The sequence below is a fragment of the Carica papaya genome, chromosome 8 (genome assembly GCF_054855325.1).
Source record: "Carica papaya isolate Zhongbai chromosome 8, ASM5485532v1, whole genome shotgun sequence".
Classification (NCBI taxonomy): domain Eukaryota; kingdom Viridiplantae; phylum Streptophyta; class Magnoliopsida; order Brassicales; family Caricaceae; genus Carica; species Carica papaya.
In genome coordinates this window covers 14,515,944-14,541,604 of record NC_142316.1, presented here as the reverse complement: position 1 = coordinate 14,541,604, position 25,661 = coordinate 14,515,944, and the positions used below count along the sequence as shown (strand labels likewise).

The following is a 25,661-nucleotide window of genomic DNA, read 5'->3' as shown; positions in this document are numbered from 1 at the left end:
ACATACAATCCATCTCCTTCCCTCCCCCCTCTCGTCATTTATTTCTTTGTGCATGCACACTACACCTCTCCTTCTCATTCTAATATCAAGTAAAATGCCCCGGAGCTATGACTCACATTTGCGAAAAAACCAGCGGACCATAGTTCTAGTCATGCGTAACGTTGAACGACCCATCTGCAAAAAAATGGGTGAAAGACGTGTACTTCCCAGGAGGTCACCCATTCTAGTACCACTCTCGCCTAACCACACTTGCCTTCAGAGTTCTGATTGGATCTGATGCATTAGAGCTGGTATGATCTCACCTGTTTCATTCCGCGCGGCAAATACATACAATCCTTCTCCTTCCCTCTCCCCTCCTGTCATTTGTTTCCTTGTGCGTGCACACTAGACCTCTCCTTCTCCTTCTAATATCAATTAAAATGCCCCGGTGTTGTGACTCACATTTGCGAATAAACCAGCGGACCATTGTTCAAGTCGCGCGTAACGTCAAATGACCCATCTACAAAAAAGTAGGTGCAACATGAGAACTTCACAGGAGGTCACCCATTCTAGTACTACTCTCGCCCAAGCACACTTAACTGCGGAGTTCTGATGGGATCTGGTGCATTAGTGTTGGTATAATGGCACCTGTTTCATTCTGCGATCTAAATACATACACTCCTTCTCCTTCCGTCCCCCCTCCCGTCATTTGTTTCCTTGTGCGTGCATACTGCACCTCTACTTCTCGTTCTAATATCAAGTAAAATGCCCCGGTGCCGTGACTCTTATTTGTGAATAAACCAGCGGACCATAATTCTAGTCGCGCGTAACGTTGAACGATCCATCTGCAAAAAAGTCGGTGAAATACGAGGTCTTCCCAGGGGGTCACCCATCCTAGTACTACTCTCGCCCAAACACACTTAACTACAGAGTTCTGATGGGATCCAGAGCATTAGTGCTAGTATGATCGCACCTATTTTATTTCGCACTGCGAATACATATATTCCATCTCCTTCCTTCCCCCCTCCCGTCACTTGTTTCTTTGTACATGCACACTGCACCTCTCCTTCTCATTCTAATATCAAGTAAAATGCCCCAGCACCGTGACTCACATTTGCGAATAAATCAATGGACCGTAGTTCCAGTCGCGCGTAACGTCGAAAGATCCATCTGTAAAAAAATAATTGCAACACGAGAACTTCCCAGGAGGTCACCCATCGTAGTACTACTCTTCCCAAGCATAGTTAACTGCGGACCATAGTTCCAGTCGTGCGTAACGTCGAACGACCCATCTGCAAAAAAATAGCTACAACACGAGGACTTCCCAGGAGGTCACCCATTCTAGTACTACTTTCGCCCAAGCACACTTAACTGCAGAGTTTTGAGGAGATCTGGTGCATTAATGCTGGTATAATGGCACTTGTTTCATTCTGCGATGCAAATACATACACTCCATCTCTTTCCCTACCCCCTCCCGTCATTTGTTTCCTTGTGCGTGCACACTGCACCTCTGCTTCTCATTCTAATATCAAGTAAAATGCCCCAGCGCCGTGACTCTTATTTGTGAATAAACTAGTGGACCATAATTCCAGTCGTGCGTATCGTCGAACGACCCATCTGCAAAAAAATAGGTGCAACACGAGGACTTCCCAGTTGGTCACCTTTTCTAGTACTAATCTCTCCCAAGCACACTTAACTGCGGACTTCTGATGGGATCTAGTGCATTAGTGCTGGTACGATCGCACTTGTTTCATTCCGTGCTATAAATACATACACTCCTTCTCCTTCCCTCCCCCCTCCTGTCATTTGTTTCCTTGTACGTGCACACTACACCTCTCCTTCTCGTTCTATTATCAAGTAAAATTCCCCAGTGCCATGACTCACATTTGCGAATAAACCAGCTGACCATTGTTCTAGTCGTGCGTAATGTCGAATTACCCATCTGTAAAAAAATAAGTGCAACACGAGAACTTCCCAGGAGGTCACCCATCGTAGTACTACTCTGCCCTAGCACACTTAACTGCGGACCATAGTTCTAGTCGTGCATAACGTCGAACGACCCATCTGCAAAAAAAATAGGTGTAACACGAGTACTTCCCAGGAGGTCACCCATTCTAGTACTACTCTTGCCCAAGCACACTTAACTGCAGACTTCTGATGCGATCCGGTGCGTTAGTGCTAGTATGATCGCACTTGGTTTATTATGCGCTGCAAATACATACACTCCTTCCCCTTCCCTCCCCCTCCTGTCATTTGTTTCCTTGTGCGTGCACACTGCACCTCTCCTTATCGTTCTAATATCAAGCAAAATGCCCCGGCACCGTGACGCACATTTGCGAATAAACCAGCGGATCATAGTTCAAGTCGCGCGTAATGTCGAACGACCCATCTGTAAAAAAATAAGTGCAACACGAGAACTTCTCAGGAGGTCACACATCTTAGTACTACTCTTCCCAAACACACTTAACTGCGGACCATAGTTCCAGTCGTGCGTAACGTCGAACGATCCATCTGTAAAAAAATAGGTGCAATACGGGGACTTCCCAAGAGGTCACCCATTCTAATACTACTCTTGCCCAAGCACACTTAACTGCGGACTTCTGATGGGATCCAGTGCATTATTGCTGGTATGATCGCACTTGTTTCATTCCACACTGCAAATACAAACACTCATTCTCTTTCCCTCCCCCCTCCCGTCATTTGTTTCCTTGTGCGTGCACACTACACCTCTCTTTCTCGTTCTAGTATCAAGTAAAATGTCTCGGCGTCGTGACTCACAGTTACGAATAAACCAACAGGCTATAGTTCCAGTCACACGTAACACCGAACGACCCATCTATAAAAAGTAAGTGCAACATGAGAACTTCGCAGGAGGTTACCCATCGTAGTACTACTCTGCCCAAGCACACTTAACTGCGGACCATAGTTCTAGTCGTGCGTAACATCAAACGACCCATCTGCAAAACAATAGGTGCAACACGAGGACTTCTGAGGAGGTCACCCATTCTGGTACTACTCTTGCCCAAGCACACTTAACTGTGGACTTCTGATGCAATCCTGTGCATTAGTACTGGTATGATCGCACTTGTTTTATTCCACGCTGCAAATACATACACTCATTCCCCTTCCCACCCCCTTCCCGTCATTTGTTTCTATATGCGTGCACACTGCATCTCTTCTTCTCGTTCTAATATCAAGTAAAATGCCCCGGCGCCGTGACTCACATTTGTGAATAAAACAGTGGACCATAGTTTAAGTCGCACGTAACGTCAAATGACCAATCTGCAAAAAAGTAGGTACAACACGAGAACTTCCCAGGAGTTCGCCCATTCTAGTACTACTCTAGCCCAAGCACACTTAACTGCAGACTTCTGATGGGATCCGGTGCATTGTGCTAGTATGATCGCACTTGTTTCATTTCGCGCTGCAAATACATACACTCTTTCTCCTTCCCCCCATCCTCCCGTCATTTGTTTCCTTGTGCGTGCACACTGCACCTCTCTTTCTCGTTCTAATATCAAGTAAAATGCCCCGGCACCGTGACTCACATTTGCAAATAAACTAGTGGACCATAGTTCCAGTTGCGCGTAATGTCAAACGACCCATCTGTAAAAAAATAAGTGCAACACGAGAACTTCCCAAGAGGTCACCCATCGTAGTACTACTCTGCCCAAACACACTTATAGTCGTGCGTAATGTCGAACGACCCATCTGCAAAAAAATAGGTGTAACACGAGGACTTCCCAAGAGGTCACCCATTCTAGTACTACTCTTGCCCAAACACACTTAACTGCGGACTTCTGATGGGATCCGGTGCATTAGTGCTGGTATGATCGCACTGGTTTTATTCCGCACTGTAAATACATACACTCCATTTCCTTCCCTCCCCCCTCCCCTCATTTGTTTCCTTGTGAGTGCACACTGCACCTCTCATTCTCATTCTAATATTAAAAAAATGGCCCGGTGCCGTGACTCACATTTGCGAGTAAACTAGAGGACCAAAGTTCCAGTCGCGCGTAACATCGAACGACCAATCTGTAAAAAAACGAGTGCAACACGAGTATTTCTTAGGAGGTCACCCATCATAGTACTACTCTCGCCCAAGCACACATAACTGTAGAGTTCTAATTGGATCCGCTACATTAGTGCTGGATTGATCGCATCTGTTTCATTCTGCGCTGCAAATGCATATGCACATTCTCCTTCCCATCACCCTCTCGTCATTTGTTTCCTTGTGCGTGCACACGGCACCTCTCCTTCTCGTTTTAATATCAAGTAAAATGCCTCGGCGCCGTGACTCACATTTGTGAATAAACCAGTAGACCATAGTTCTAGTCACGCGTAACCTCGAACACCCCATCTGAAAAAAATAGGTGAAACACAAGGACTTCCTAGGAGGTCACAACTCTTAGTACTACACTCGCCCAAGCACATTAAAATACGGAGTTCTGATGGGATCCAGTGAATTAGTGATGGTATGATGGCACCTGTTTCATTCCGCGCTGCAAATACATACACTCCTTCTCCTTCCCTCCCCCCTCCCGTCATTTGTTTCCTTGTGCGTGCACACTGTACCTCTCCTTCTCGTTCTAATATCAAGTAAAACTCCTAGGCACCGTGACTCACATTTGCGGATAAACTAGCGGATCATAGTTCAAGTCGCATGTAACGTCGAACGACCCATTTGTAAAAAAATAGGTTCAACACGACGACTTCCAAGGTGGTCACCACTCCTAGTACTACACTCGCCTAAGCACATTTAACTACGGAGTTCTGATGGGATCCGGTGATTAGTGATGGTAAAATGGCACATGTTTCATTCTGCGCAGCAAATACATACACTCTTTCTCCTTCCCTCCCCCCTCCCGTAATTTGTTTCCTTGTGCGTGCACACTACACCTCTTCTTTTCGTTTTAATATCAATTAAAATGTCCCGGCACAGTGACTAACATTTGCGTATAAACCAGCAGACCATAGTTCCAGTCGCAGCAACGTCGAACGACCTATCAGAAAAAAAATGGGTGCAACACGAGGACTTCCTACGAGGTCACCCATCCGAGTACTACTCTCGCCCAAGCACACTTAACTGCGGAGTTCTTATGGGATCTGGTGCATTAGTGCTAGTATGATCACATCAGTTTCATTTCGTGCTGTAAATAAATACACTCCTTCTCTTTCCCTCCCCCCTCTCGTCATTTATTTCCTTGTGCATGCACACTGCACCTCTACTTCTCATTCTAATATCAAGTAAAATGCCCCGGTGCCGTGAGTCACATTTGCGAATAAACCAGCGGACCATAGTTCCAGTCGTGCGTAACGTCGAACGACCCAACTGTAAAAAAATAGGTGTAGCATGAGAACTTCCCAAGAGGTCACCCATCCTAATACTACTCTCGCCCAGACACACTTAACTACGGAGTTCTGATGGGATCCAGTGCATTAGTGCTGGTATGATTGCACCTATTTGCTTCCACGCTGCAAATACATACACTCATTCTCCTTCCCTCCCCACTCCCGTAATTTATTTCCTTGTGCGTGCACACTGCACATCTCCTTCTCGTTCTAATATCAATTAAAATGTTGCGGCGCCGTGACTCACAGTTTGAATAAACCAGCGAACCATAGTTCTAGTCGCGAGTAACATCGAACAACCCATCTTCCAAAAAATAGGTGCAACACGAGGACTTGCAAGGAGGTCACCCATCCTAGTGCTACTCTCACCCAAACACATTTAACAGTAGAGTTCTGATGGGATTCGATGCATTAGTGATGGTATGATGCACTTGTTTACTTCCGCACCGTAAATCCATACACTCCTTCTACTTCCCTCCCCCCTCCAGTCATTTGTTTCCTTGTGCGTGCACACTGCACCTCTCGTTCTAGTCTAATATCAATTAAAATGACCTGGCGCCGTGTCTAACATTTGCATATAACTAGCAGACCATATTTCCAATCGCGCGTAATGTCGAAACAACCCATCTGAAAAAAAATGGGTGCAACACGAGCACTTCCTAGGAGGTCACCCATTTGAGTCCTACTCTTGCCCAAACACACTTAACTTCGAAGTTCTGATGGGATCTGATGCATTAGTGATGGTATGATGACACCTGTTTCATTCCGCGCTGCAAATACATACACTTCTTATCCTTCCCTCCCCCCTCCAGTCATTTGTTTCCTTGTGCGTGCACACTGCACCTCTCCTTGTCATTCTAATATCAATTAAAATGTCCCAACGCTGTAACTAACATTTGCGTATAAACCAGTGGACTATAATTAAAGTCGCGCGTCACGTCGAACGATCCATCTAAAAAAAATGGGTGCAACACGAGGACTTCCCAGGAGGTCACACATCCTAGAACTACTCTCGCCCAAGCACACTTAATTTCGGAGTTCTATTGGGATCCAGTGCATTAGTGATGATATGATGGCACCTATTTCATTCCGCACTGCAGATACATACACTCCTTCTCCTTCCATCCCCCCTCCCGTCATTTGTTTTCTTGTGCGTGCGCACTGCACCTCTCATTCTCATTCTAATATTAATTAAATTTCCCCGGCACTGTGATGAACATTTGCGTATAAACCAGCGGACCATAGTTCTAGTCATGTGTAATGTCGAACGACCCATCTGAAAAAAAATTGGTGCAACACAAGGACTTCCTAAGAGGTCACCTATCCAATTACTACTCTCGCCCAAGCACGCTTAACTGCGGAGCTCTGATGGGATCTGGTGCATTAGTGCTAGTATGATCTCACCTGTTTCATTCCGCACTGCAAATACATACACTCCTTCTCCTTCCCTCCCCCCTCCTGTCATTTGTTTCCTTGTGCGTGCACACTGCACCTCTCATTCTTCTTCTAATATCAAGTAAAATGTCCCAACGTCGTGACTCATATTTGTGAATAAACCAGCGGACCATAATTCCAATCGCACGTAATGTCGAGTGACCCATCTACAAAAAAATGGGTGCAACACGAGTACTTTTGAGAAGGTCACCCATCCTAGTACTACTTTCACCCAAGCAAACTTAAATGCAGAGTTCTGATGGAATCCAGTGCATTAATGCTGGTATGATCGCACCTGTTTCATTCCGCACTGCAAATACATATATTCCTTCTCCTTCCCTCCCCCTTCCTGTCATTTGTTTTCTTATGCGTGCACACTGCACCTCTCCATCTTTTTTTAATAACAAATAAAATGCATCAGCGCTGTGACTAACATTTGCGAATAAACTAGTGGACTATAGTTCCAGTTGCGCGTAACGTCGAATGACCAATCTGCAAAAAAATGGCTGCAACACGAGGACTTCCCATGAGGTTACCCTTTCTAGTACTATTCTCGCCCAAGCACACTTAAATGCGGAGTTCTGATGGGATCTGGTGCATTAGTGCTGGTATGATCGCACCTGTTTCATTCTGTGCTACAAATAAATACACTCCTTCTCTTTCCCTCCCCCCTCCCGTCATTTGTTTCCTTGTGCGTGCAGACTGCACCTCTTCTTCTTGTTCTAATATCAAGTAAAATGCCCCAGCGCCGTGACTCACATTTATGAATAAACCAGCAGACCATAGTCACGCGTAACATCGAACGATCCATTTGAAAAAAAATGGTTGCAACATGAGGAATTCCCAGGCAGTCACCCGTCCTAGCACTACTCTCGCCCAAGCACACTTAACTGCGGAGTTCTGAAGGGATCCAGTGTATTAGTGCTGGTATGATCGAACCTTTTTGCTTCCGCGCCGTATATACATACACTCCTTTTCCTTCCCTTCCCTCACCCGTCATTTATTTCCTTGTGCGTGCACACTGTATCTCTCTTTCTCATTCTAATATTAATTAAAATGCCCCGGCGCCGTGACTCACATTTACGTATCAACCAGCGGACCATAGTTCCAGTCGCGCGTAACATCGAATGACCCATCTGAAAAAGAATGGGTGCAACACAAGGACTTCCCAAGAGGTCACCCATCAGAGTACTACTCTCGCCCAAGCACAGTTAACTGGGGAGTTCTGATGAGATCCGGTGCATTAGTGCTGGTATGATCGCACGTTTTTTTGTTTGCGCCGCAAATACATATGCCCCTTCTCCTTTTCTCTCCCCTCCCGTCATTTGATTCCCTGTGCGCGCACCTCATCTTTTCTTCTAGTTCTAATATTAAGAGAAATGCCTCAGCACCTCGACTCATGCCCATATGAACGGATCGCCCACCGCACCTCGTTTTTTGTTGTTATATTATGTAAGGTGCTCGCAATGACACTCTTATCACATGATTGGTTTTAATTGAATGTGAAAAAAATATTAAGCAAAATGCTCCGGCGGACCGTCGCTCCAGTCCTGCATAACATTTAACGCCCCATTTGTAGAAAGAAGGGTGCAACACAAGCACTTCCTAGAAGGTCACGCATCCTAGTACTACTCTCGCCCAAGAATGCTTGACTGCAGAGTTTTGATGGGATCCGGTGAACTAGTGCTGGTATGATCGCAATTGTTTTGGTTTGCGCCGCAAATACATATACCCCTTCCCCTTCCCTCTCCCTTCTCATCATTTATTTCGCAATGGGCGAAACTCACCTCTGCTTCTAGTTCTAATATCGAGTGAAATGCCCCGGCACCTCGACTCATGTCTATATGAAACACCCGCCGCACCTCCTTTTTCATTGTTCTACTATGTAAGATGCTCGTAATGACACTCTCAACACATGATGGGCTTTAATTTAATGCAGGAAAAATATTAAGCAAAATGTCTCGGCACTGTGACTCACGTTTGTGAATGAACTGCCGGACCGTCGCTTTGGTCTCGCGTAACATTTAATGTCCCGTCTACAAAAAGAAAGGTGCAGCACGAGTACTTCCCAAGAGGTCACCCATCCTACTACTACTCTCGCCCAAGCACGCTTGATTGCGGAGTTATGATGGGATCCGGTGAACTAGTGCTGGTATGATCGCACCCCTTCTGCAAAAAAAAGGATGCAACATGAGAACTTCCTAGGAGATCACCCATCCTAGTACTGTTGTCGCCCAAGCACGATTAACTACGAAGTTCGATGGGATCCGATGCATTAGTGCTGGTATGATCGCACATCTTCCATTCCGCGTTGCAAATACATATACCACTTCTCCTTCCCTCTCCCCTCTCATCATTTATTTTGTTGTGTGCACACACCGTACCTCTGTTTCTAGTTCTAATATCAAGCGAAATGCCAAGGCATCTCGACTCATGCCGAGATGAACAGACCGCCCGCAACAACTCTATTTTCATTGTTTTATTATGTAAGATAATCGTAATGACATTTTTATCTCGTGATGGACTATAAATGAATGCATTAAAAATATTAAGCAAAATGTCCAAATGCTGTGACTCACACTGGCGAACTGTCGCTCCGGTCACGCGTAATATTTAACGCCCCGTCTATAAAAAGATGGGTAGAACACGATGACTTCACAGGAGGTCACTCATCTTAATACTGCTTTCACCAAAGCACACTTAACTGTGGAGTTCGACAGGATCCGATGCATTAATGTTGGTATGATCGCACCCCTTCCATTTCGTGCTGCAAATATATATGCCCCTTCTCTTTCCCTCCCCCCTCCAATCATTTGTTTCGTTGTGCATGCACACTACACCTCTATTTCTAGTTCTAATATCAAGCGAAATGTCTGGGTACCTCGACTCACGCCTAGATAAATAGACCGCCTGTCGTACCTCATTTTTTATTGTTCTACTATGTAAGATGCTCATCATGACACTCTTATCATGTGGTAGACTATAAATGAATGCACGAAAAATATTAAGCAAAATATTCTGGTGCCACGACTCATGCCAGCGAACTATGACTCCTATTGCACAAAATGTTTAAGACCCCATCCATTAAAAGACGAGCGCAACACGAGGACTTCCCAAAAGATCACCCATCCTACTACTACTCGCGCCAAAACACGTTCAACTACGGAGTTCGATGGGATCCGGTGCATTAGTAATAGTATGATCGCACATGTTTCAGGTCCCGCTACAAATACATACACTCTTTCTCATTCCCTGCCCCCTCCTGTCATTTGTTTCCTTGTGCGTACACACTGCACCTCTCCTTCTCATTCTAATATCAAGTTAAATGTCCCGGCACCGTGACTCACATTTTTGAATAAACCAGCGGATGATAGTTCCAGTCGCACGTAACGTCGAATGACCCATCTGCAAAAGAATGGGTGCAACACGAGGACTTCCAAGGAGGTCACCCATCCTAGTATTACTCTCACCCAAGCACACTTAACTGCGAAGTTTTGATGGGATCTGGTGCATTAGTACTAGTATGATAGCACCTGTTTTATTTCGCGTTGCAAATACATACACTCAATTTCCTTCCCTCCCCCCTCCCGTAATTTGTTTCCTTGTACGTTCACAATGCACCTCTCCTATTCGTTCTAAGATCATGTAAAATGCCTCGACGCCGTGACTCAAATTTACGAATAAACCAGCGGACTATAGTTCCAGCCGCGCGTAACGTCGAATGACCCATCTGAAAAAAATAGGTGCAACATAAAAACTTCCCAAAAGGTCACCACTTCTAGTACTACACTCGCCCAAGCACATTTAACTGTGGAGTTGTGATGGGATTCAGTTAATTAGTGATGGTATAATGGTACGTGTTTCATTATGTGCTCCAAATACATACACTCCTTCTCCTTCCCTCCTTCATCCCGTCATTTGCTTCCTTATGCGTGCACACTGCACCTCTCCTTCTTGTTCTAATATCAAGTAAAATGTGCCGGCGTCGTGACTCACATTTGCGAATAAACCAGCGGACCATCGTTCCAGTCGCGCGTAACATCGAACGGCCCATCTCGACTCATGCCCATATGAACGAATCGCCCGCCGCCTCTCATTTTTTGTTGTTCTACTATTTAAGATTCTCATAATGACACTCTCATCACGTGATGATCTTTAATTGAATGCTGGAAAAATATTAAGAAAAATGCTCTGGTGCCGTGACTCACGTTTGCAAATGAACTAACGGACCATCGCTCCGGTCCAGTTGAACGTTTAACGCCCCGTCTACAAAAAAAAGGGTGAAACACGAGGACTTCCTGGGAAGTTCTCGTGTTGCACCCATTTTTTTTTTCAGATGGGTCATTCGACGTTACGCACGACTAGAACTATAGTCCGCTGGTTTATACGCAAATGTGACTCAAGACGCAGGGGCATTTTAATTGATATTAGAAGGAGAATGAGAGGTGAAGTGTGAACGCATCAGTAAACAAATGACGGGAGGGGGAAGAAAGGAGAAGGAGTGTATGTATTTGCAGCGCAAAATGAATTATGAGCGATCGTACCAGCACTACTGCACCGAATCCCATCAGAACTCCGCAGTTAAGTGTGCTTGGGCGAGAGTAGTACTCGGATGGGTGACCTCCTCAGAAGTCCTCGTGTTGCACCCATTTTTTTTTGGATGGGTCGTTCGACGTTACGTGCGAATGGAATTATGAACCACTGGTTCGATCACAAATGTGAGTCACGATGCCGTGACATTTTACTTGATATTAGAACGAGAAAGAGAGATGCAGAGTGCACGCACAAGGAAACAAATGACGGAAGAGGGATGGAAGGAGAAAGAGTGTATGTATTTGCAGCGCATAATGAAACATGAGCGATCATACCAGCATTAATGCAACGGATTCTGTCAAAACTCCGCAAGTTAAGGGTACTTGGGCAAGAGTAGTACTAGGATGGGTCACCTCCTTCGAAGTCCTTATATTTCACCCATTTTCTTGGGAAGTCCTCGTGTTGCACCCAATTTTTTGTAGATGATTCTTTCGACGTTACGCGCGACTTGAATTATGGTCCGCAGGTTTATTCTCAAATGTAAGTCACGGCGCTGTGGCATTTTACTTTATATTAGAATGAGAACGGGAGGTGCAGTGTGCACGCACAAGGACACAAATGACGGGACGGGGAAGAAAAGAGAAGGAGTGTATGTATTTGCAGCACGAAATTAAACAGGTGCAATCATACCAGCACTAAAGCACCGGATCCCATCAGAACTCCGCAGTTAAGTGTGCTTGGGCGAGAGTAGTACTCGGATGGGTGACCTCCTGATATTTCTTCATGTTGCACCCATTTTTTTTCGGATGGGTCGTTTGACGTTACGCGCGAATGAAATTATGAACTGCTGGTTCATTCACAAATGTGAGTCACGTCGCCGTGGCATTAAACTTGATATTTGAACGAGAATGGGAGGTGCAGTGCGCACGCACAAGGAAACAAACGACGGGAGGGGGAAGAAAGGAGAACGAGTGTATGTAATTGCAGCGTGAAATTAAATAGGTGCGATCATACCAGCACTAAAGCACCAGATCCCATCAGAACTCCGCTGTTAAGTGTGCTTGTGCGAGAGAAGTACTCGGATGGGTGACCTCCTAGGAAGTACTCGTATTGAACCCAGTTTTTTTCTGATGAGACGTTCGACGTTTCGCGCGAATGGAATTATGAACCGCTGGTTCATTCACAAAGGTGAGTCACGGTGCCGGGACATTTTACTTGATATTAGAACGAGAAGGAGAGATGCAGAGTGCACGCACAAGGAAACAAATGACGGGAGGGGGGGATGGAAGGAGAAAGCGTGTATGTATTTGCAAAGCAGAATAAAACATGCGCAATCATACCAGAACTAATGCAACGGATTCTATCAGAACTACCCAAGTTAAGGGTGCTTGGGCGAGAGTGGTATTATGATGGGTGACCTCCTGCGAAGTCCTTATATTTCACCAATTTTCTTGGGAAGTCCTCGCGTTGCACCCATTTTTTTGCAGATGATTCTTTTGACATTACGCGTGACTTGAATTATGGTCCGCAGGTTTATTCGCAAATGTGAGTCACGGCGCCGTGACATTTTACTTGCTAATAGAACGAGAACGGGATGTGCAGTGCGCACGCACAAGGAAACAAATGACGGGAGGCGGAAGAAAGGAGAAGGAGTGTATGTATTTGCAGCGCAATATTAAACAGGTGCGATCATACCAGCACTTATGCACCGGATCCCATCAGGACTCCGCAGTTAAATGTGCTTGGGTGAGAGTAGTACTCAGATGGGTGACCTCCTGGGAAGTCCTCGTGTTGCCCCCATTTTTTTTCGGATGGGTCGTTCGATGTTTCGCGCGAATAGAATTATGAACCGTTGGTTCATTCGCAAAGGTGAGTCATGGTGTGGGGGCATTTTACTTGATATTAGAACGAGAAGGAGAGATGCAGAGTGCACGCATAAGGAAACAAATGACGGGAGGGGGGATGGAAGGAGAAAGAGTGTATGTATTTACAGTGCAGAATGAAACATGAGCGATCATACCAGCACTAATGCAACGGGTTCTATCAGAACTCCGTAAGTTAAGGGTGCTTGGGCGAGAGTAGTACTAGGATGGGTGACCTCCTGCGAAATCCTTATATTTCACCCATTTTCTTGGGAAATCCTCGTGTTGCACCCATTTTTTTGCAGAAGATTCTTTCGACGTTACGCGCGACTTAAATTATAGTCTGTAGGTTTATTCGCAAATATGAGTCACGTTGTCGTGGCATTAAACGTGATATTTGAACGAGAACGGGAGGTGCAGTGCGCACGCACAAGGAAACAAATGACGGGAGGGGGAAGAAAGGAGAAGGAGTGTATGTATTTGCAGCGCGAAATTAAACAGGTGTGATCATACCAGCACTAAAGCACCGGATCCCATCAGAACTCCGCTGTTAAGTGTGCTTGTGCGAGAGAAGTACTCGGATGGGTGACCTCCTGGGAAGTCCTCATGTTGTACCCATTTTTTTTCGGATGGATCGTTCGACGTTACGCGCGAATGGAATTATGAACCGCTGGTTCATTCACAAAGGTGAGTCACAGTGCCGGGGCATTTTACTTGATATTAGAACGAGAAAGAGATATGCAGAGTGCACGCACAAGGAAACAAATGACGGGAGGGGGGATGGAAGGAGAAAGAGTGCATGTATTTGCAGCGCAGAATGAAACATGAGCAATCATACCAGCACTAATGCAACGGATTCTATCAGAACTCCGCAAGTTAAGGGTACTTGGGCGAGAGTAGTACTAGGATGGGTGACCTCCTTCGAAGTCCTTATATTTCACCCATTTTCTTGGAAAGTCCTCGTGTTGCACCCATTTTTTTGTAGATGATTCTTTTGACGTTACTCGCGACTTGAATTATGGTCCACAGGTTTATTCTCAAATGTGAGTCACGGCGCCATGGCATTTTACTTTATATTAGAACGAGAACGGGAGGTGTAGTGCGCACGCATAAGGACACAAATGACGGGAGGGGGAAGAAAGGAGAAGGAGTGTATATATTTGCAGCGCAAAATTAATCAGGTGTGGTCATACCAGCACTAATGCTCCGGATCCCATCAGAACTCCGCAGTTAAGTGTGCTTGGGCGAGAGTAGTACTCGGATGGGTGACCTCCTGAGAAGTCCTCGTGTTGCACCCATTTTTTTTTCGGATGGGTCGTTTGACGTTACGCGCTAATGGAATTATGAACCGCTGGTTCATTCGCAAAGGTGAGTCACGGTGCCGGGGCATTTTACTTGTTATAGAACAAGAAGGAGAGATGCAGAGTGCACGACGCGTTTCTGCCACACGACGCGTCCTGGTTGGCCGGGGCAGCTGACGTGGCATAATTTTTTTAAATTACGTTTTGACCCTCCGGTTTTTAATTTTTCTTTCAAAAATACCCCCAGAACCAAAATTTTCACCCATTTTTCCCAAAATTATTTTGAATTTAATCCATAAATAATGTTTACCCCTTATTATTGTTATTATTTCCATTAAAATAAATTAAACTAAATTAAATTCAATATATTATTACATAATTAATCATTATATTCATATAATAATTACCAAATAAAATAAAATAAAATAAAAAGAAAGGGTTGGGGTGTTACAGATGTATCCCTAAAAATCACATACACTAGCAAACTAACTTTAAAATATTCTAAAAACATTGTGAATTTTTTAAATATTTTGATTCTTCTTACAATAGTGTGATTTTTAATTGAATTTTGAAATCATCTTTTTTGATACTTTTAATGTTTAAAAAGATATTTTAACTTGAAAATTTGTGTGATTTAGACTGAGATATGAAGTAAATACATGACCAATCACAACTAAAGTTGAAGTGTTATTTGTGTCTATTTGGAGTAATATTCTGGTGATGACCTCACATGTCATAAAAATGATTAATGATTTAAATCAATAGATTTTTTTTTCTTTTGAGACTCTTTCTACATATGAAGCTCATTCACAAGGAAACAAATGACGGGAGGGGAATGGAAGGAGAAAGCATGTATGTATTTGCAGCGCATAATGAAACATGAGCGGATTCTATCAGAACTCCGCAGGTAAGGGTGTTTGGGCGAGAGTAGTACTATGATGGGTTATCTCCTGCGAAATCCTTGTATTTCACCTGTTTTCTTGGGAAGTCCTCGTGTTGCACCCATTTATTTGCAGATGATTCTTTCGACATTACGCACGACTTGAATTATTGTCCGCAGGTTTATTCGCAAATGTGAGTCATGGCACCGTGGCATTTTACTTTATATTAAAACGAGAACGAGAGGTGCAGTGCGCACGCACAAGGAAACAAATGATGGGAGGAAGAAGAAAGGAGAAGGAGTGTATGTATTTGCAGCGCGAAATTAAACAGTTGCGATCATACCAGCACTAAAACACCGGATCCCATCAGAACTCCGCAGTTAAGTTTGCTTTGGCGAGAGTAATACTCGGATGGGTGACCTCCTGGGAAGTCCTCGTATCGCACTAATTTTTTTCAGACGAGTCGTTCGACGTTACGAGCGACTGGAACTATGGTCTGCTAGTTTATACGTAAATGTGAGTCAAGAAGCAGGGGCATTTTAATCGATATTAGAACGAGAAGGAGAGGTGCAGTGTGAACGCACAAGGAAACAAATGATGGGAAGGGAGAGGAAAAGAGAATGAGTGTATGTATTTTTAGCAAGAAATGAAACAGGTGCGATCACACCCGCACAAATGCACCGGATCCCATCAGAACTCCACAGTTAATTGTGCTTTGGCGAAAGTAGTACAAGGATGGGTTATCTCCTGGGAAGTTATTCGTGTTGCACCCATTTTTTTTCAGATGGGTCGTTCGACGTTACGCGCGACTTGAACTATAGTCCGCTGGTTTATACGTAAATGTGAGTCAAGACGCAGGGGCATTTTAATTGATATTAGAACGAGAAAGAGAGGTGAAGTGTGAACGCACTAGGAAACAAATGATGGGAGGGGGAAGAAAGGAGAAGGAGTGTATGTATTTGCAGCACGAAATAAAACATGTGTGATCATACCAGCAGTAATGCACCGGATCCCATTAGAACGCAACAGTTTAGAGTGTTTGGGCGAGAGTAGTACTCGGATGGGTGACCTCCTAGAAAGTCCTCATGTTGCACCAATTTTTTTTCGGATGGGTCGTTCGACATTACTCGCGAATGGAATTATGAACCGCTGGTTCATTCGCAAAGGTGAGTCACAGTGCTGGGGCATTTTACTTGATATTTGAACGAGAAGGAGAGATGCAGAGTGCACGCACAAGGAAACAAATGACGGGAGGGGGGATGGAAGGAGAAAGAGTGTATGTATTTGCAACGCAGAATGAAACATAAGGGATCATACCAGCACTAATGCAACGGATTCTATCAGAACTTCGAAGTTAAAGGTGCTTGGGTGAGAGTAGTACTAGGATGGGTGACCTCCTGCGAAGTCCTTATATTTCAGCCATTTTCTTGGGAAGTCCTCGTGTTGCACCTATTTTTTTGCAGATGATTCTTTCGACGTTACGCGCAACTTGAATTATGGTCCGCAGGTTTATTCGCAAATGTGAGTCACGGCGCCGTGGTATTTTACTTGATATTAGAACGAGAACGGGAGGTGCAGTGCTCACGCACAAGGAAACAAATGACGGGAGGGGGAGGAAAGGAGAAGTAGTGTATGCATTTGCAGCGCGAAATTAAACAGTTGCAATCATACCAGCACTAATGCACCGGATCCCATCAGAACTCCGCAGTTAAGTGTGTTTGGGCGAGAGTAGTACTCGTATGGGTGACCTCCTGGGAAGTCCTCATGTCGCACCAATTTTTTTTCAGACGGGTCATTCGACGTTACGCGTGACTAGAACTGCGCTCCGCTTGTTTATACGCAAATGTGAGTCAAGAAGCAGGGGCATTTTAATCGATATTAGAACGAGAAGAAGAGGTACAGTGTGAACGCAGAAGGAAACAAATGACGGGAGGGGGAAGAAAGGAGAAGGAGTGTATGTATTTGCAGCGTGAAATGAAACAGGTGCGATCATACTAGCACTAATGCACCGGATCTCATCAGAACTCCGCAGTTAAGTATGCTTGGGCAAGAGTGGTACTCGGATGGGTGACCTCCTGGGAAGTCCTCGTCTTGCATCCATTTTTTTTCGAATGGGTCGTTCGACGTTACTCGCAAATGGAATTATGAACCGCTGGTTCATTCGCAAAGGTGAGTCACGGTGTCGGGGCATTTTATTTGATATTACAACGAGAAGGAGAGATGCAGAGTGCACGCACAAGGAAAAAGTTACGGGAGGGGGGATGGGAGGAGAAAGAGTGTATGTATTTGCAGCGCAAAGTGAAACATGAGCGATCATACCAGAACTATTGCAATGGATTCTATTAGAACTCTGCGGTTAAGGGTGCTTGGGCGAGAGTAGTACTAGGACTTGTGACTTCCTTCGAAGTCCTTATATTTCACCCATTTTCTTGGGAAGTCCTCGTGTTGCACTAATTTTTTTGCAGATGATTCTTTCGACGATGCGCGCGACTTGAATAATTGTCCGCAAGTTTATTCGCAAATTGAGTCACAGAACCGTGGCATTTTACTTGATATTAGAACGAGAACGGGAGGTGTAATGCGCACGCACAAGGAAATAAATGACGGGAGGGGGAAGAAAGGAGAAGGAGTGTATGTATTTGCAGCGCGAAATGAAACAGGTGCGATCATATTAGCACTAATGCACCGTATCCCATCAGAACTCCGCAGTTAAGTGTGCTTTGGCGAGAGTAGTACTCGGATGGGTGACCTCCTGGAAAGTCCTCGTGTTACACCAATTTTTTTTTCGGATTGATCGTTTGACGTTACGCGCGAATGAAATTATGAACCGCTGGTTCATTCGCAAAGGTGAGTCACTGTACCGGGGCATTTTACTTAATATTATAACAAGAAGAAGAGATGCAGGGTGCACGCACAAGGAAACAAATGACAGGAGGGGGATGGAAGGAGAAAGAGTGTATGTCTTTGCAGCGCAGAATGAAACATGAGCGATCATACCAGCACTAATACAACGGATTCTATCAGAACTCCGCAGTTAAGGGTGCTTGGGCGAGAGTAGTACTAGGATGGGTGACCTCCTGCGAAGTCCTTTTATTTTACCCATTTTATTGGGAAGTCCTCGTGTTGCGTCCATTTTTTTGCAGATGATTCTTTCGACGTTATGCGCGACTTGAATTATGGTCCGAAGGTTTATTCACAAATGTAAGTCACGGCGCCGTGGCATTTTACTTGATATTAGAACGAGAACGGGAGGTGTAGTGCGCACACATAAGGAAACAAATGACGGGAGGGGGAAGACAGGAGAAGGAGTGTATGTATTTGCAGTGCGAAATTAAACAGGTGCGATCATACCAGCCCTAATGCACCGGATCCCTTAAGAAACTCTGCAGTTAAGTGTGCTTGGGCGAGAGAAATACTCTGATGGGAGACCTCCTGGGAAGTCCTCGTGTCGCACCAATTTTTTTTCAGACGGGTAGTTCGACGTTACGCGCGACTGGAGCTATGGTTCCCTAGTTTATACAAAAAATATGAGTCAAGAAGCAGGTGCATTTTAATCAATATTAGAAAGAGAATGAGAGGTGCAGGGTGAACGCACAAGGAAACAAATGACGGGAGGGGTGAGTGAAAGAGATAGAGTGTATGTATTTGCAACGCGAATTTAAACAGGTGCGATCATACCAGCACTAATGCACCGGATCCCATCAAAACTCCGTAGTTAAGTGTGCTTGGTCTAGAGTAGTAATCGGATGGGTGACCTCTTTGGAAGTCCTCGTGTTGAACCCTTTTTTTTTTAGATCGGCCGTTCGACGTTACGCGTGACTAGAACTATGGTCCACTGGTTTATACGCAAATGTGAGTGAAGACGCAGGGGCATTTTAATTGATATTTGAACGAGAAGGAAAGGTGAAGTGTGAACGCACCCCGAAACAAATGACGGGAGGGGGAAGAAAGGAGAAGGACTATATGTATTTGCAATGCGAAATTAAACAGGTGCGATCATACCAGCACTAATGCTCCAGATCCCATCAGAACTCCGCACTTAAGTGTGCTTGGGTGAGAGTAATACTCGGATGGGTGACCTCCTGTGATGTCCTCGTGTTGCTCCCGTATTTTTTCGGAGGGATCGTTCGACATTACGCGTGAATGGAATTATGAACCGCTAGTTCATTCGCAAAGGTGAGTCACGGTGCCGGGACATTTTACTTAATATTAGAACGAGAAGGATAGATGCAGAGTGCAAGCACAAGGAAACAAATGACGGGAGGGGGGATGGAAGGAGAAAGAGTGTATGTATTTGCAGCTCAGAATGAAACATGAGCGATCATAACAGCACTAATGCAACGGATTCTATCAGAACTCCGCAGTTAAGGGTGCTTGAGCTAGAGTAGTACTAGGATGGGTGACCTCTTGCGAAGTCCTTATATTTCAACTATTTTCTTGGGAAGTCCTCGTGTTGCACCCATTTTTTTGCAGATGATTCTTTCGACGTTACGCACGACTTGAATTATGGTCCACAGGTTTATTCACAAATGTGAGTCACGGCGCCGGGGCATTTTACTTGATATTAGAACGAGAACAGCAGGTGCAGTGCGCACGCACAAGGAAACAAATGACGGGAGGGGGAAGAAAGGAGAAGGATTTTATGTATTTACCGCGAGAAATTAAATAGGTGCCATCATACTAGCCCTAATGCACCAGATCCCTTAAGAAACTTCGCAGTTAAGTGTACTTTGGCGAGAGTAGTACTCTGATGGGTGACCTCTTGGGAAGTCCTCGTGTCGCACTAATTTTTTTTCAGACGGGTAGTTCGACGTTACGCGCGACTGGAGCTATGGTCCGCTAGTTTATACACAAATGTGAGTCAAGAAGCAGGTGCATTTTAATCAATATTAGAACGAGAATGAGAGGTGCAGGGTGAACGCACTAGGAAACAAATGACGGTAGGGGAAAGAAAGGAGAATGAGTGTATGTATTTGCAGCGCGAATTTAAACAGGTGCGATCATACCAGCACTAATGCACCGGATCCCATCAAAACTCCGCAGTTAAGTGTGCTTGGTCTAGAGTAGTACTCGGATGGGTGACCTCTTTAGAAGTCCTCGTGTCGCACCAATTTTTTTTAGACGGGTCGTTTGACGTTGCGTGCGACTGGAACTATTGTCCGCTGGTTTACACTCAAATGTGAGTCAAGAAGCAGGGGCATTTTAATCGATATTAGAACGAGAAGGAGAGGTGCAGTGTGAGCGCACAAGGAAACAAATGTTGCACCTATTTTTTTTTCAGATGGGTCATTCGACAATACGCGCGACTGGAACTATGGTCCGCTGGTTTATACACAAATGTGAGTCAAAGCGCAGGCGCATTTTAATTGATATTAGAACGATAAGGAGAGGTAAAGTCTGAACGCACCTGCAAACAAATGACGGGAGGGGGAAGAAAGGAGAAGGAGTGAATGTATTTGCAGCGCGAAATAAATCAGGTGCGATCATACAAGCACTAATGCACTGGCTCGGATGGGTGACCTCCTGGGAAGTTCTCGTGTTGCACCCATTTTTTTTCGGATGGGTCGTTCGACGTTACGCGCGAATGGAATTATGAACCACTGGTTCATTCGCAAAGGTGAGTCACGGTGCCGGGGCATTTTACTTTATATTAGAATGAGAAAGAGAGAAACAGAGTGCACGCAGAAGGAAACAAATGACGGGAAGGGGGATGGAAGGAGAAAGAGTGTATGTATTTGCTGCGCAGAATGAAACATGAGCGATCATACTAGAACTAATGCAACGGATTCTATCAAAACTCCACAAGTTAAGGGTGCTTGGGCGAGAGTAGTACTAGGATGGGTGACCTCCTGCGAAGTCTTTATATTTCACCCATTTTCTTGGGAAGTCCTTGTGTTGCACCCATTTTTTTGCAGATGATTCTTTCGACGTTACGCGCGACTTTAATTATGGTTCGCAGGTTTATTTGCAAATGTGAGTCACGACGCCGTCGCATTTTACTCAATATTTGAACGAGAACGGGAGGTGCAGTGCGCACGCACAAGGAAACAAATGACGGGAGGGGGAAGAAAGGAGAAAGAGTGAATGTATTTGCAGCGCGAAATTAATCAGGTGCGATCATACCAGCACTAATGCACCATATCCCATCATAGCTCCGCAGTTAACTGTGCTTGGGCGAGAGTAGTACTCGAATGGGTGACCTCCTGGGAAGTCCTCGTGTTGCACCTATTTTTTTTTGGATGGGTCGTTCGACGTTACGCGCGAATGGAATTATGAACCGTTGGTTCATTAGCAAAGGTGAGTCACGGTGCCGGGGCATTTTACTTTATATTAAAACGAGTAGGAGAGATGCAGAGTGCACGCACAAGGAAACAATTGACGGGAGGGGGGATGGAAGGAGAAAGAGTGTATGTATTTGCAGCGCAGAATGAAACTTGAGCGATCATACCACCACTAACGCAATGAATTCTATTAGAACTCCGCAAGTTAAGGGTGCTTGGGCGAGAGTAGTACTAGGATGGGTGACCTCCTGCGAAGTCCCTATATTTCACCCATTTTCTTGGGAAGTCCTCGTGCTGCACCCATTTTTTTGCAGATGATTCTTTCGACGTTACGGGCGACTTGAATTATGGTCTTCAGGTTTATTTGCAAATGTGAGTCACAACGTCGTGGCATTATACTTGATATTTGAACTAGGTTGGGAGGTGCAGTGCGTACAAGGAAACAAATGACGGGAGGGGGAAGAAAGGAGAAGGAGTGCATGCATTTGCAGCGCGAAATTAAACAGGTGCGATCATACTAGCACTAATGCACCGGATCCTATCAGAACTCCACAGCTAAGCGTGCTTGGGCGAGAGTAGTACTCGGATGGGTGACCTCTTGGGAAGTCCTCGTGTTGCACCCATTTTTTTCGGAACGGTCGTTTGACGTTACGCGCGAATGGAATTATGAACCGTTGGTTCATTCGCAAAGGTGAGTCAAGAAGCGGGAGCATTTTAATCGATATTAGAACGAGAAGGAGAGGTGAAGTGTGAACGCACAAGGAAACAAATTATTGGAGGGGGGAGGGAAGGAGAAGGAGTGTATGTATTTTCAGCACGAAATCAAACAGGTGCGATCATACCAGCACAAATGCACCGGATCCAATCAGAACTCCGCAGTTAAGTGTGTTTTGGCGAAAATAGTACAGGGATGGGTTACCTCATGGGAAGTTCTCGTGTTGCACCGATTTTTTTTCAGATGGGTCGTTCGACGTTACGCGCGGCTGGAACTATGGTCCGCTAGTTTATACGCAAATGTGAGTCAAGATGCAGGGGCATTTTAATTGATATTAGAGCGAGAAGGAGAGGTGAAGTGTGAACGCACCAGGAAACAAATGACGGGAGGGGGAAGAAAGGAGAATGAGTGAATGTATTTGCAGTGAGAAATTAATCATGTGCGATCATACCAGCACTAATGCACCGGATCCCATCTGAACTCCGCAGTTAAGTGTGCTTGGGCGAGAGTAGTACTCGGATGGGTGACCTCTTGGGATGTCCTCGTGTTGCACCCATTTTTTTTCGGATGGGTCGTTCGAAGTTGCGCACGAATCGAATTATGAAACGCTGGTTCATTCGCAAAGGTGAGTAACAGTGCCGAGACATTTTACTTTAGATTAGAACGAGAAGGAGAGATGCAGAGTGCACGCGCAAGGAAAAAAATTACGGGAGGGGGGATGGAAGGAGAAAGAGTGTATGTATTTGCTGCGCAGAATGAAAAATGAGCTATCATACCAGCACTAATGCAACGGATTCTATCAGAACTCCGCAAGTTAAGGGTGCTTGGGCGAGAGTAGTACTAGGATGGGTGATCTCCTGCGAAGTCCTTATATTTCACCCATTTTCTTGGGAAGTCCTCGTGTTGCACCCATTTTTTTGTAGATGATTCTTTCGACGTTTCGCGCGACTTGAATTAAGGTCCGTAAGTTTATTTGTAAATGTGAGTCACGGCGCCGTGGCATTTTACTTGATATTTGAACGAGAACGGGAGGTGCAGTGCGTACGCACAAGGAAACAAATGACGGGAGGGGGAAGGAAGGAGAAGGAGTGAATGTATTTGCAGCGCGAAATTAATCAGGTGCGATCATACCAGCACTAATGCACCGGATCCCATCAGAACTCCGAAGTTAAGTGTGCTTGGGATAGAGTAGTACTCGGATGCGTGACCTCCTGGGAAGTCCTCGTATTGCAAGCATTTTTTTTTGTTGGGTCGTTCGACGTTACGCGCGAATGGAATTATGAACCGTTGGTTCATTCGCAAAGATGAGTAACGGTGCCGAGACATTTTACTTTAGATTATAACGAGAAGGATAGATGCAGAGTGCACGCGCAAGGAAAAAAATTACGGGAGGGGGGATGGAAGGAGAAAGAGTGTATGTATTTGCAGCGCAGAATGAAACATGAGCGATTATACAAGCACTAATGCAACGGATTTTATTAGAATTCCGCAAGTTAAGAGTGCTTGGGCGAGAGTAGTACTAGGATGGCTGACCTCCTGCGAAGTCCTTATATTTCACTCATTTTCTTGGGAAGTCCTCATGTTGCACCCATATTTTTGTAGATGATTCTTTCGACGTTACGCGCGACTTGAATTATTGTCCGCAGGTTTATTCGAAAATGTGAGTTACGCCGCCGTGGCATTTTACTTGATATTTTAACGAGAACAGGAAGTACAGTGCGCACGCACATGGAAACAAATGACGGGAGGGGGAAGAATGGAGAAGGAATGTATATATTTGCAGCGCAAAATTAAATTGTTGCGATCGTGCCAGCACTAAAGCACCGGAACCCATCAGAACTCCGAAGTTAAGTGTGCTTGGGCGAGAGTAGTACTCGGATGGGTGACCTCCTGGGAATTCCTCTTGTCGCACAATTTTTTTTTTAAACGGGTCGTTCGACGTTACGCGCGACTGGAACTATGGTCCGCTGGTTTATACGCAAATGTGAGTCAAGAAGCAGAGGCATTTTAATCGATACTAGAACAAGAAGGAGAGGTGCAGTGTGAACGCACAAGGAAATTAATGATGGGTGGGGGGACGGAATGAGAAGGAGTGTATGTATTTTCAGCACTAAATGAAACAGGTGCTATCATACCAGCACAAATGCAGCGAATCCCATCAGAACTTTGCAGTTAAGTGTGCTTTGACGAAAGTAGTACAAAGATGGGTTACCTCCTGGGAAGTTCTCGTGTTGCACCCATTTTTTTTTTCAGATGGGTCGTTCAACGTTAAGCGCGACTGGAACTATGGTCCACTGGTTTATATGCAAATGTGAGACAAGAGGCAGGGGCATTTTAATTGATATTAGAACGAGAAGGAGAGGTGAAGTGGGAACGCACCAGGAAACAAACGACGGGAGGGGGAAGAAAGGACAAGGAGTATATGTATTTGCAGTGCAAAATGAAATAGGTGCAATCATACCAGCACTAATTCACCGGATCCCATCAGAACTCTGCAGTTAGGTGTGCTTGGACGAGAGTAGTACTCGGATGGGTGACCTCCTAGGAAGTTTTCGTGTTGTACCAATTTTTTTTCGGATGGGTCGTTCGACGTTACGCGCGAATGGAATTATGATCCGCTGGTTCATTCGTAATGGTGAGTCACGGTGCCGGGGCATTTTACTTGATATTAGAACGAGAAGGAGAGATGCAGAGTGCACGAATAAGGAAACAAATGACGGGAGGGGGGATGGAAGGAGAAAGAGTGTATGTATTTGCAGTGCAGAATGAAACATGAGCGATCATAACAGAACTAATTCAACGGATTCTATCGAAACTCTGCAAGTTAAGGGTTCTTGGGCGAAAGTAGTACTAGGATGAGTGACCTCCTACGAAGTCCTTATATTTCCCCCATTTTCTTGGGAAGTCCTCGTGTTGCACCCATTTTTTTGCATATGACTCTTTCGACGTTACGCGCGACTTGAATTATGGTCAGCAGGTTTATTCGTAAATGTGAGTCACGTCGCCGTGGCATTTTACTTGATATTTGAACAAGAACGGGAGGTGTAGTTCACACGCACAAGGAAACAAATGACGGAAGGGGGAAGAATGGAGAAAGAGGGTATGTATTTACCGCACCAAATTACACAGGTGCGATCATACCAGCACTAATGCACCGGATCCATCAGAACTCTGCAGTTAAGTGTGCTTGGGCAAGAGTAAAACTCGGATGGGTGACCTCTTGGGAAGTCCTCGTGTCACACCTATTTTTTTTCAGACTGGTCGTTCGACGTTACACGCGACTGGAACTACGCTCCGCTGGTTTATACGCAAATGTGTGTCAA

General features: G+C 45.1%; 1 non-coding gene and 38 pseudogenes across 1 annotated transcript; 25 read left to right on the top strand and 14 right to left on the bottom strand.

Annotated features, from left to right (window-relative positions):
• Positions 1–510: 510 nt before the first annotated feature.
• On the bottom strand, positions 511–629 carry LOC148242244 (5S ribosomal RNA; annotated as a pseudogene).
• A 206-nt stretch (positions 630–835) lies between these two features.
• Positions 836–954, bottom strand: LOC148242243 (5S ribosomal RNA; annotated as a pseudogene).
• A 1,101-nt stretch (positions 955–2,055) lies between these two features.
• On the bottom strand, positions 2,056–2,174 carry LOC148242242 (5S ribosomal RNA; annotated as a pseudogene).
• A 327-nt stretch (positions 2,175–2,501) lies between these two features.
• Positions 2,502–2,620, bottom strand: LOC148242241 (5S ribosomal RNA; annotated as a pseudogene).
• Positions 2,621–3,272: 652 nt separating this feature from the next.
• LOC148242240 (5S ribosomal RNA) lies at positions 3,273–3,390 on the bottom strand (annotated as a pseudogene).
• Positions 3,391–3,701: 311 nt separating this feature from the next.
• On the bottom strand, positions 3,702–3,820 carry LOC148242239 (5S ribosomal RNA; annotated as a pseudogene).
• Positions 3,821–4,997: 1,177 nt separating this feature from the next.
• On the bottom strand, positions 4,998–5,116 carry LOC148242238 (5S ribosomal RNA; annotated as a pseudogene).
• A 206-nt stretch (positions 5,117–5,322) lies between these two features.
• On the bottom strand, positions 5,323–5,441 carry LOC148242237 (5S ribosomal RNA; annotated as a pseudogene).
• Positions 5,442–6,618: 1,177 nt separating this feature from the next.
• On the bottom strand, positions 6,619–6,737 carry LOC148242236 (5S ribosomal RNA; annotated as a pseudogene).
• A 531-nt stretch (positions 6,738–7,268) lies between these two features.
• LOC148242235 (5S ribosomal RNA) lies at positions 7,269–7,387 on the bottom strand (annotated as a pseudogene).
• A 200-nt stretch (positions 7,388–7,587) lies between these two features.
• Positions 7,588–7,705, bottom strand: LOC148242234 (5S ribosomal RNA; annotated as a pseudogene).
• Positions 7,706–7,912: 207 nt separating this feature from the next.
• On the bottom strand, positions 7,913–8,031 carry LOC148242233 (5S ribosomal RNA; annotated as a pseudogene).
• A 781-nt stretch (positions 8,032–8,812) lies between these two features.
• On the bottom strand, positions 8,813–8,931 carry LOC148242232 (5S ribosomal RNA; annotated as a pseudogene).
• Positions 8,932–9,857: 926 nt separating this feature from the next.
• On the bottom strand, positions 9,858–9,975 carry LOC148242231 (5S ribosomal RNA; annotated as a pseudogene).
• A 1,320-nt stretch (positions 9,976–11,295) lies between these two features.
• On the top strand, positions 11,296–11,414 carry LOC148242230 (5S ribosomal RNA; annotated as a pseudogene).
• A 560-nt stretch (positions 11,415–11,974) lies between these two features.
• Positions 11,975–12,093, top strand: LOC148242229 (5S ribosomal RNA; annotated as a pseudogene).
• A 205-nt stretch (positions 12,094–12,298) lies between these two features.
• LOC148242228 (5S ribosomal RNA) lies at positions 12,299–12,417 on the top strand (annotated as a pseudogene).
• A 562-nt stretch (positions 12,418–12,979) lies between these two features.
• On the top strand, positions 12,980–13,098 carry LOC148242227 (5S ribosomal RNA; annotated as a pseudogene).
• A 561-nt stretch (positions 13,099–13,659) lies between these two features.
• On the top strand, positions 13,660–13,778 carry LOC148242226 (5S ribosomal RNA; annotated as a pseudogene).
• A 561-nt stretch (positions 13,779–14,339) lies between these two features.
• On the top strand, positions 14,340–14,458 carry LOC148242225 (5S ribosomal RNA). The gene has a single exon (XR_015815325.1). It is a non-coding gene; the product is annotated as a 5S ribosomal RNA (ribosomal RNA).
• A 1,213-nt stretch (positions 14,459–15,671) lies between these two features.
• Positions 15,672–15,790, top strand: LOC148242224 (5S ribosomal RNA; annotated as a pseudogene).
• Positions 15,791–15,995: 205 nt separating this feature from the next.
• Positions 15,996–16,115, top strand: LOC148242223 (5S ribosomal RNA; annotated as a pseudogene).
• Positions 16,116–16,999: 884 nt separating this feature from the next.
• Positions 17,000–17,118, top strand: LOC148242222 (5S ribosomal RNA; annotated as a pseudogene).
• A 205-nt stretch (positions 17,119–17,323) lies between these two features.
• LOC148242221 (5S ribosomal RNA) lies at positions 17,324–17,442 on the top strand (annotated as a pseudogene).
• A 558-nt stretch (positions 17,443–18,000) lies between these two features.
• On the top strand, positions 18,001–18,119 carry LOC148242220 (5S ribosomal RNA; annotated as a pseudogene).
• Positions 18,120–18,325: 206 nt separating this feature from the next.
• Positions 18,326–18,446, top strand: LOC148242219 (5S ribosomal RNA; annotated as a pseudogene).
• A 233-nt stretch (positions 18,447–18,679) lies between these two features.
• LOC148242218 (5S ribosomal RNA) lies at positions 18,680–18,799 on the top strand (annotated as a pseudogene).
• A 207-nt stretch (positions 18,800–19,006) lies between these two features.
• Positions 19,007–19,125, top strand: LOC148242217 (5S ribosomal RNA; annotated as a pseudogene).
• A 205-nt stretch (positions 19,126–19,330) lies between these two features.
• LOC148242216 (5S ribosomal RNA) lies at positions 19,331–19,449 on the top strand (annotated as a pseudogene).
• An 885-nt stretch (positions 19,450–20,334) lies between these two features.
• Positions 20,335–20,453, top strand: LOC148242215 (5S ribosomal RNA; annotated as a pseudogene).
• A 998-nt stretch (positions 20,454–21,451) lies between these two features.
• LOC148242214 (5S ribosomal RNA) lies at positions 21,452–21,570 on the top strand (annotated as a pseudogene).
• Positions 21,571–22,127: 557 nt separating this feature from the next.
• Positions 22,128–22,246, top strand: LOC148242213 (5S ribosomal RNA; annotated as a pseudogene).
• Positions 22,247–22,451: 205 nt separating this feature from the next.
• On the top strand, positions 22,452–22,570 carry LOC148242212 (5S ribosomal RNA; annotated as a pseudogene).
• Positions 22,571–22,775: 205 nt separating this feature from the next.
• LOC148242211 (5S ribosomal RNA) lies at positions 22,776–22,894 on the top strand (annotated as a pseudogene).
• Positions 22,895–23,455: 561 nt separating this feature from the next.
• Positions 23,456–23,574, top strand: LOC148242210 (5S ribosomal RNA; annotated as a pseudogene).
• Positions 23,575–24,134: 560 nt separating this feature from the next.
• On the top strand, positions 24,135–24,253 carry LOC148242209 (5S ribosomal RNA; annotated as a pseudogene).
• Positions 24,254–24,459: 206 nt separating this feature from the next.
• On the top strand, positions 24,460–24,578 carry LOC148242208 (5S ribosomal RNA; annotated as a pseudogene).
• Positions 24,579–24,785: 207 nt separating this feature from the next.
• Positions 24,786–24,904, top strand: LOC148242207 (5S ribosomal RNA; annotated as a pseudogene).
• Positions 24,905–25,465: 561 nt separating this feature from the next.
• On the top strand, positions 25,466–25,583 carry LOC148242206 (5S ribosomal RNA; annotated as a pseudogene).
• The last annotated feature ends 78 nt before the right edge of the window (positions 25,584–25,661 follow it).